This window comes from Miniopterus natalensis, chromosome 2 (assembly GCF_054644295.1).
Source record: "Miniopterus natalensis isolate mMinNat1 chromosome 2, mMinNat1.hap1, whole genome shotgun sequence".
Classification (NCBI taxonomy): Eukaryota; Metazoa; Chordata; class Mammalia; order Chiroptera; family Miniopteridae; genus Miniopterus; species Miniopterus natalensis.
Genome location: NC_142082.1, coordinates 25,357,075 through 25,366,299, shown reverse-complemented (window position 1 = coordinate 25,366,299; position 9,225 = coordinate 25,357,075).

Below are 9,225 nucleotides of genomic sequence, written 5' to 3'. Positions count from 1 at the left end.
CCCATGTACCTATTGAGGAGAAGATTGCCCCCGTGGTTCTTATTCAGTGAGGAGGGCATCTGTTCCTTGACTGGAGCCCACGGGTGCAGCTTCAGGCTGCCTACTGCGGAGGCTGGAGCTATGGAGGGTCTCTGGCCAACAAAACCCCTTAGTCAGGGCTCATGGACAGGCACCATTAGGTGCTGGGTAAGCTGCTGCTGGAGCTGCTCTTCCCTAGCTCCAGTGGCTGGAACAGACATGTGAGGCCTCTGGGGCTGGAAAGGGAGGCCTCTAAAGCTTTGCTTGCTCCAATGTACGTTATCTCCAGATGATCCACCCCTCCACCCCACTCTGTCTTCACCTTCCTTCCCTTTCCCAGGTCTGGATTTCTTAAGGCTGGACTTAAACTTCAAAGGACAAGTCCTGGGCCTTCTCTCCCCTTTCCCTCCCCTCCTCCTCCCATCCCTTGAGGGCCGTGAGATGCTTGTTTCTGAGTAAGACCTCCACCCCATCCCTCACCTCCCACAGGCAACCCCTTCTGTGGATGGCCATCCACCCTACGGCGGGGGAACAGAGCTCCAGGGCTGGGCATGCATGCCCAGCAGTCATTCTTGCCTCAGTAAGACCAAACAAAAGTAATAAGCAGTGATGACTAAGTTAGAAGATTTGATCATGTCTGAGTTTGCCAGAGTTTCCAGTTCCTGAGGCCAAGTGCAGCATCACACACACGGACACCAGCCAAACAACCCCCGTGGGCTCCCTGGGTCTAGGTGGTTATTCCATGGCGGGCAGTTGCCCGACCGGCCTTGGATGGTCAAACCACTTTCCGTATCCAACTCTGTCAACATCCCAGGACAATTCTCCAGCAAGTCTCCTAGAAATGTGCGTGCACAACCCCAGACTCCTGGAGAAGGGCAGTCCATACGGATCATGCTCATTTTAGGCCCGTTTTTCTTGATGAAAGTATGTGCACCGACACTGCGGTAACCCACAAAAACTCTGCGGAGGTTCTTGGAAGAAAAACCACCGCTTTCCTCCAGATGTTTTGAAACATTAACTCTAAGCGTAGCCCAGAGTAGTTAAAAGGGAAATGGAATTTTTGTTTATCCTTGTAAGCGGTGACTATCTATCATGTCTTCCCAGCCAGGAGCACACTCAGCACTATTCCAGGACACGCGGAGCAGGAGGGGTCCTGGCCTAGACCGCAGCCCAGACGGAGGACATACCACCGGAGAAGGTGATGGCATTCCTGACCTGGGAGGCTGGGGACGTTTGTTTTTAGGAGCCCAGTATAGGCACTGAACCAGGGAAGAAGGTTTTTGCAGACGGAGGGAACTGTGAGGGATGTTTCTCTGTCTGCAGAGGGCGATGGGGATGAGCGGCGCCGGGATGTGGGATACGGAGCCCAGGCGTGGTGGAGACGCTCTGGGCCCGCACATTCCTCTCCTCACAGACAGGAGCCAGAGCTTCCCCCAAACCACCGCAGTGAGGCCCGGCGGACAGAGGTGAGGAAGTGTCAGCTTGGAGCAGGGTCCTGAGAGGGGAAGGTGGGCACGAGCCTCCGGGGGCCAGGCAGGGAGGCAGAGCTCACTGGCTGCAGCAGCAGGGAGGCCGCCCGGGCTATTGAACCTCTCGTGGCCTCAGTTTCCTCATCTATAAAATGGAAACAAGAAGCCTGCCCACCTCACAAATGGTCGCAATCACGCGTGCTCAGCATGTTTCTGACACACTGGAAGTGTTTCTGAACCACATTACTGTGTTATCTGGCCTGCAACGAGAAGGCTGCACCCTACAAGAGCCCTAATGCCCCAGCATCCCACAAAGGTTTATTTCTCGTCTTGCTCTTGGGGCATTTCTCTCAGTGACCTCTGATGCTGACATCGAATGTCATTCCCTGGGTCACCATGCCCCACTATTCGGTCCAGGTTGAGAAAGGTCAGGACCCCAAGGAGAAATCCTTGTGTTTGGGGAGGGAGGCTGGGATTTAGGCCAAGGTTAGAGGAAGCTAAGCCCTGGATGTCTTGGCCAGAATCAATGGACTGCCACAGCCTGATGCAAGATAAGGTCACACCACAGGCCCAGGAAAGAGGCTCAGTGAAGTGGCCTCTGGGCCTGAAGACTCCTCTCCTCCCTTCCGACCTCTGGCTCTCTGCCACCCACTCTCTGACCTTTGTCCCTTCCCTCCCCACCCCAGGACTGGTCCCACGCAGATCTGAAGATTCCAGCACCCCAGTTAAGAAGACAGAAGGCAGAAGCAGTGTTCCAAGAGTATCTGTCCCCTCAGTGTGCAGCCTGTTCAAGAGAAATAGCTTTGCCTGCCCTTCCTTTCCGCTTCCTGCCATGCCCCCGGGGCCCCGCACAGCTCCCAATAGAGGGCAGGTCAGAGGGCAGGCCACCAGCGGATAGCATGCATCTACCCTTCTGTCATGTGCACGCAGTCTGTGCCCCTGCGTGGAAAGCCAGGCTCGGTTCTCCTGACTGTCCTGCCTAAGGCACTGTGGTGGTGGGCTATTCCTGCCAAGCTGGGTGGCAGCGTCAGCTAAGTGGACTGACATGACAGAATATCAACTCAAAAGGAACCCTGGGTCCCTGAGGAGGTTTTCTGGTGATCTCACTTCACATTCATGCATGCAGCTTTTCTACCCAGCAGCCCCTCGTTGGGCTGTGTGCCTCCTGCCCAGCCACGGCATTAGGCTTCCCCATCTCTCCCTGAAAAGAACCTCACTCTACGTGGCCTGGGGCCCACAACGCTTCTCTTCTATGGATCCATCATTGATCAGTTTGCCTCTCACTACAGTAAATTTCCCTCTGCTCCTCACCACCAGGGGGGCCTGAAAACAAGGCCACAGACCAGGATCAGTGCTCTTGAGGTGTGCCCCAAAGCCCAGGTGATGAAGATGGCAACCTGGCCCCACCTGGGATGATCCCAGGGAGGTTATGCCTGGGGTGGGCCTTGAGGGCTGGCCAGTGGTCTGGAGAAGCTGATGCCCAGATGGGCTGACCAGGCCCAAAGGGAGGTAGATAGGAGGGAAGCAAGTGGGGTGGTCACAGCCAACCTCCCAGGCCAGGCTGGGATCTGTGATCACCACTCAAAGACACCAAAAGGATGATTCATAGCTGGTGGGGATGTTGAGAGGTCATCCAGTGAGCGAGGGTACATTAGACAGGGAGACCTGTGAGGCAGCTTGTATATGTCTGTTGTGTTTTTATTGGCCAAATGTTTCTGTTAAAACATACTGCATGCCCAGCTGATCGAGATTCAGAACATCCCAGCAACCCCAAGGTCCCCTCTTGCCCCACCCAGGGGTGACCAGGACCCCAAGTTTGTTAAGCAAGGCTCCTTTCACCTGTTCTGAGTCTTCATACAGATGGACTCAAACTGTACATTTTTTGGAGTTGGGCTCCTTTCCTTTAACGCCACATCTGTGAGATTCATTTTGCAGTTCCTCTCTCTTTGCTGGGTAGGATCCCATTTTGCAGGTGTGACGCAGTGTGTGCCTCGTTTCTCCAGTCTGTAGACTCTGGAACTGCCCAGGCCAGAAAAGATGAAGATTAGTTAAGGGAGGGACATCACTCAGGAGGGCGACGCCCTCCCTGCTGTTGGGAGTCCCTCAGCTGGGGGGTATGAATGTGCTTCTAAACTGCAGGGCATTCCAAAGTCAGAAGTTGTAACTGTTCTACTATTATCTCTATGTCACTTCCTAGAAGTGACTATGGGTCACTAGCATAATTAGTGTCCACTCCTTGTCCTTAAATTTAATCACACCGGTGCAGTACTAAACTTGTGAGATTTTCCCCCAGAGACCCATATCCTTTATTAAAGAATTTTTCATCCTACTGACCTAAATCCTTCTCATTACAACTGGATGTCATTATTTGTTGTGGGTTTTTTATCCATTTTTCAGCTTTATTGAGATATACTTGACATACAATAAAATGCATATATTTAAGGTGTAAAGTATGGTAAGTTTTGACAGTTATACAATAAAATCATTATCACGATCAAGATGATTATGAATGTGTGTGTCATCCCCAAAGCTTTCGCCTGTCCCCTCCCTGCTCTTCTTGCCCAGGCAATACTAACCTGTCATTATAGATTTACTTGCAAGTTCTGGAATTCTTCATAAATGGAATAATACAGTATGTATGCTCTTACTGCCTGATCTTGTTCATGTAGTGTAATTATTTTCAGATTCATTCAATAACTCATTCTTTTTAATGTTGAGTAGCATTCCGTTGTGTGGATATATCATCATTGGCTTACCCACTTACTTGCTGGTGGACATTAGGTTGCTTCCAGATTTGGGCTGTTAAAAGTAAAGCTGTTTAGAAGAACAAAGTTGGAGAAATTATGCTATCTTATATCAAACTATACTACAAGGACAGAGTAATCAAAACATCATGGTCCTGGCATAGGAACAAACATATAGATCAATGGAATACAATAAAGAGCCCATAAATAAACCCACGCCTTTATGGTCAATTAATATTTGAGAAAGGAGGCAAGAACATACAATGGGGTAAAGACAGTCTATTCAATAAATGGTGCTGGGAAAATTGGACAGATATGTGCAAAAAATGAAACTAGACCATCTTCTTATACCACACACGAGAATAAACTTAAAATGGATTAAAGACTTAAATGTTAGACTTAAAACCTTAAAACTCCTGGAAGAAAACATAGGCAGTAAAATCTCAGACATCTCTCGTAGCAATATTTTTCTGATACATTTCCTTGGGCAAGGGAAACAAAAGAAAAAATAAACAGATGGGATTACATCAAACTAAAAAGGTTTTGCACAGCAAAGGAAACCATCAACAGAATGAAAAGACAACCCACTGAATGGGAGAACATATTTGCCAATGATACACTTGATAAGGGGTTAATATCCAAAATTTATAAACAACTTATACAACTCAACACCAAACAAAACAAAAAAAAACAAAAACCCAAAACAGTACAATGAAAAAATGGGAAAAGGGCCTGAATAAACACTTCTCCAAAGAGAAATACAGATGGCCAATAGACATATGAAAACATGCTCAAAGTCACTAATCAACAGAGAAATCCAAATTAAACCACAATGAGATATCATCTCACACCTGTCAGAATGGCTATCATCAATAATCAATAAATAACAGGTGTTGGCGAGGGTGCGGAGTAAAGGGAGCCCTCGTGCCCTGTTGGTGGAATGCAGATTCGCGCAGCCATTGTGGAAAGCAGTATGGAGTTACCTCAAAAAATTAAAAATGGAACTGCCTTATGACCCAGTTATTCCACTTCTTAGAATATATCCAAAGAAACCTGAACCATTAATTCAAAAGAATACATGCACCCCTATGTTCATTGCAATGTTATTTATAATAGCCAAGATTTGGAAGCAGTCCAAGTGCCCATCAGGAGATGAGTGGGTAAAAAAGCTGTGATACATTTACACGATGGAATACTACTTGGCTATAAAAAAAAAAAAAAAAAAGAAAAAAAAGAAAGGAAATCTTACCCTTCATGACAGCATGGATGGGCCTGGAGAGTATCATGCTAAGTGAAATAAGCCAGTCAGAGAAAGACAAGGACCATATGATTTCACTCATGTAGAATCTAATGAACAAAATAACAAACAAAAATAGAAACAGACTCATAGAGAGAGAACAGACTGACAGCTGTCAGGAGGTGGGGGGGGAGGTAGGGGAGCTGAGTGAAAAGGATGAAGGGATTAAGCAAAAAACCCTCCAGCCTGGCCGGGTGTGGCTCAGCGGTTGAGCATCTGTCTAGGATCCAGGCAATTGGGGTTCGATTCCCGGTCAGGGCACATGCCCGGGTTGCGGGCTCGATCAATGACTCTCTCATCATTGATGTTTCTATCTCTCTCTCTCCCTCTCCTTTCCTCTCTCTGAAATCAATAAAGATATATTAAAAAAAAACAAAAAACAACCCTCCAAAACCCCCGAAAAACCTCATAGACACAGATAACAGTATGGTGATTACCAGAGGGAAAGGGGGGCGGGAGGAGGTAGAAGAAGGTTAAGGGAGGCTAAAGGGTGATGAGAAGAGATTTGACCTGGGGTGGTGAACACACAATACAATATACAGATGATGTACTATGGAATTGTACACCTGAAACCTATATAATTTTATTAACCAATGCCACCCCAATAAATTCAATTTTAAAAAGAGATTTTAGAAAGTAAAGCTGTTTTAAACATTCATGTAGCAGTCTTTGTGTGGACATACCTAGAAATGGAATGTCTGGGTTATATGGTCATATGTTTAATATTTTAAGAAACTGCCAAACTATTTTCCAAGGTGGTTTTATTATTTGACAATCCTGCCAGCAGCCTATAAGAGTTCCATTTGCTACACATCCTTGCCAACACTAGGCTGGTCAGTCTTTTTAATTTTAGCCATTCTAGTGGGTTTGTGGTGGTATCTCCTATGGTTTTAATTTGTGTTTCCCTGATGACTAATGATGTTCAGCATCTTTCTGTGTGCTTCTTTGCCATCCGTAGATCTTCTTTGGTAACACATCCTTTCAAACTTTTGCCTATTTTTAAAATGAATTGTCTGTCTTCTTATTATTGAGTTGTAAAACTTCTTTATATATTCTAAATAAAAGTTCTTTGTTGGATATTGCTTTGGAAATATTTTCTCCCACTCTGTTGCTTGCCTTTTCAATTTCTCTTGTATCTTTGGAAGGGTTGAAGTTTAAGATTGATGAAATTTAATTCATTGATCTTTTTTCACATAGTTTAAACTTTTGTGTCATATTTAAGAAATCTTTCCAAAACTAAAGGTCACTAGGATTTTATCTTATATTTCATCTAAAAGTTTAATTTAGATTCATGATTTGTCTCAAGTTAATTTTTGTATGTGGTGTGAGGTAAGGGTTTTGAGGATTTTCCTTTGTTTTGTTTTGTTGCACATGAATATCCAAATGATCCTTGTTAAAAGATTATTCTTTCCCATTAAGTGGCCTTGGCACCTTTGTCTAAAATCAATTGGCCATATCTGAGTAGGTCTGCTTCTGGGATCTCTGTTTTGTTCCACTGATCTATCTGTCTGTTGTAATGATGATATCACCGTGACTAGATGGCTCAGGGTCAGATCCTCCTGGCTGTTCTCCGGTACTCCATGGTCAGCCCTGGAAGGTCAATGTCTCTCTTGGAGATGTTCAGTGCAGAGTCCTTGAAGTACAACAGGTTCTGCCTTTGGATTTCCTCATAGCCTCACCCTTCTCCAAAATTTTTCCTGGCTCCCGGCTTGGGCAGAATTTCTTCTTCTTATCTGTCATTCCAAGCCCTCGGTAGCTTGTCACTACCTGGACATTTCAATCTAATCTCTGTCTGCTCCCTGGTTGGTCCTGAACATCCACGTGTCCTCCCTGCTGGCCTCTGGCTGTGATGTCTGCATCCGGATCCCACTTTCCTTCACATTACCTGGGCGGAGCCTCCATCATACCCCCGCCATGGGCCTCCCTTGTTCTGTACAGTGCCCAGCCTTGGATGGCCACTCAGGCTCATGGGTCCTGATGGATTCATACATGAACTGACTCAGAACTAACTAGTTGGTGATGTGGTGCCACTTGCTAGGTGCCCTACCTGAAGATCTCCAGAAACCAGCTCAAAGGAAGTATAATAGGAAGAAAACTCACATCCTAAAATTGAACCCAGACCACCACAGCCCGGGCAGAGCCATTTCTGCCACCAGAGTGAGGACACAGCATGGCCCGTTGGGGAGCTGACCAGGCTCTAGGGACTCGTTTTTGAGACAAGCCTGGCTTTCAGCTCTTCCTTCCCACCAACTCAAAGGAGACTGTACACTCTTCCCTCCTGCAATCAATCCCTCTCCTTTCATGCCGATGGCACAAATGGTCTTAAAATGCCTCCTCTCAGCAACACCCGAGATCCTGGCACTGAGAGAGGGCCTGTTCTCCTGCTTCCCTGGGGTCCCACCTCCTGGGTCAGCCCTGGTCCCACCGGCGTCAGACTTCCTGCACTGTCTCAGCCCTGAGGACCTTCAGCTGCTTGGAGGAAAGGGGGAAAACAGTTCTGAAAAGACTTCTTCGGCCCTGGGCCATTGTTTTTTCTCCTAGCAAACTTGGCCCCGTGTGCTATTTAACCAATAAAAGTTTGGCTGCTGTCCCCCTGCTGTGAAATAGGGCCTGGCCAAGGCCAGGACAAACAGCGCCTTGGGGTGGCCGGCCTTTGGGACTGAACAGCCCTCCTGATTCCACCAGCCCTTGCTTTTGTTGGATTTCAAACTATCCTCTTAAATATCTCTCAGAAAATCAAGCTTTCTCTCCTTTAATGAGGAACAGAATCAGTAGAATGGGTCCCCTGACATCCGTCTCTCACCAGCCTGGTGGCTGTTGGCAATATGACCTCTAGCATTCTCGTTCCCGTGGCAACCACTGTTTTGGGGTAAACTGTATCCATGCCCTCCAGAGTTCCTGGTGAGGCTGTGAGCTGCTGGAGTCTGGGAATATGTTCATTTTTATATCTTCTTGCTTCTCTCCTTCCAGCTCACTGGCCCCTGGCAAAATGCCTGCACAGATAAGGGCTGCCCCAGGGCTTCAGGAGAGTAGGAAACAGTCACGGTGTTTCCCCCCTGCCACACTCTGTGCCAAAGGTCTGCTGGAAACCAACACCGTCATAAGTTGTGATCACAGTCAGAAAAACCTGTGCTTTTTAAAATATACACAAATTGACTATTGTGCTAAAATCCATGAGTTATGTAGTACCAAGCTGATGAAAGAACACAGGAGTCCAACAAGGGTGAACCTTAGCACTGGGCAGAAAAACCTCACATGCATTAGGTTCTCATCAAGTTCAAAGGTCTTTTCAAAAGCTCAGAATGAGTAGAGACAGATAAAACTTAAGAACCAAATAAATGCAAATGAATCAGGGACCAGTCCAGGTGGATGTGCCTGGTTTCTAAGCAGAAAGAACTACCCAGGGTGCACACGTGGGATCACTGGTCCTGGGCTCCAGGACCCCCTGCTAACTCCTGAGCAGTGGGGCCAATGAGCATGGGGAGTGCCCTGTACATCTCAAGGCCATGGCTGGAATCCAGTCCACATCAGGTCGTGGTTTCATAGTTTACATGACAAAGTTGGCACTGGAAATCCTCTGCTCTGAATTCTAGACTGGCACAATCTCTTCTCATAAACTGGGTGACTGAGATGATTGCACCTCAATAATGAGTGTGTGAGTGTCCCATGGCTGCTGTAACAAATGACCACAGACTTA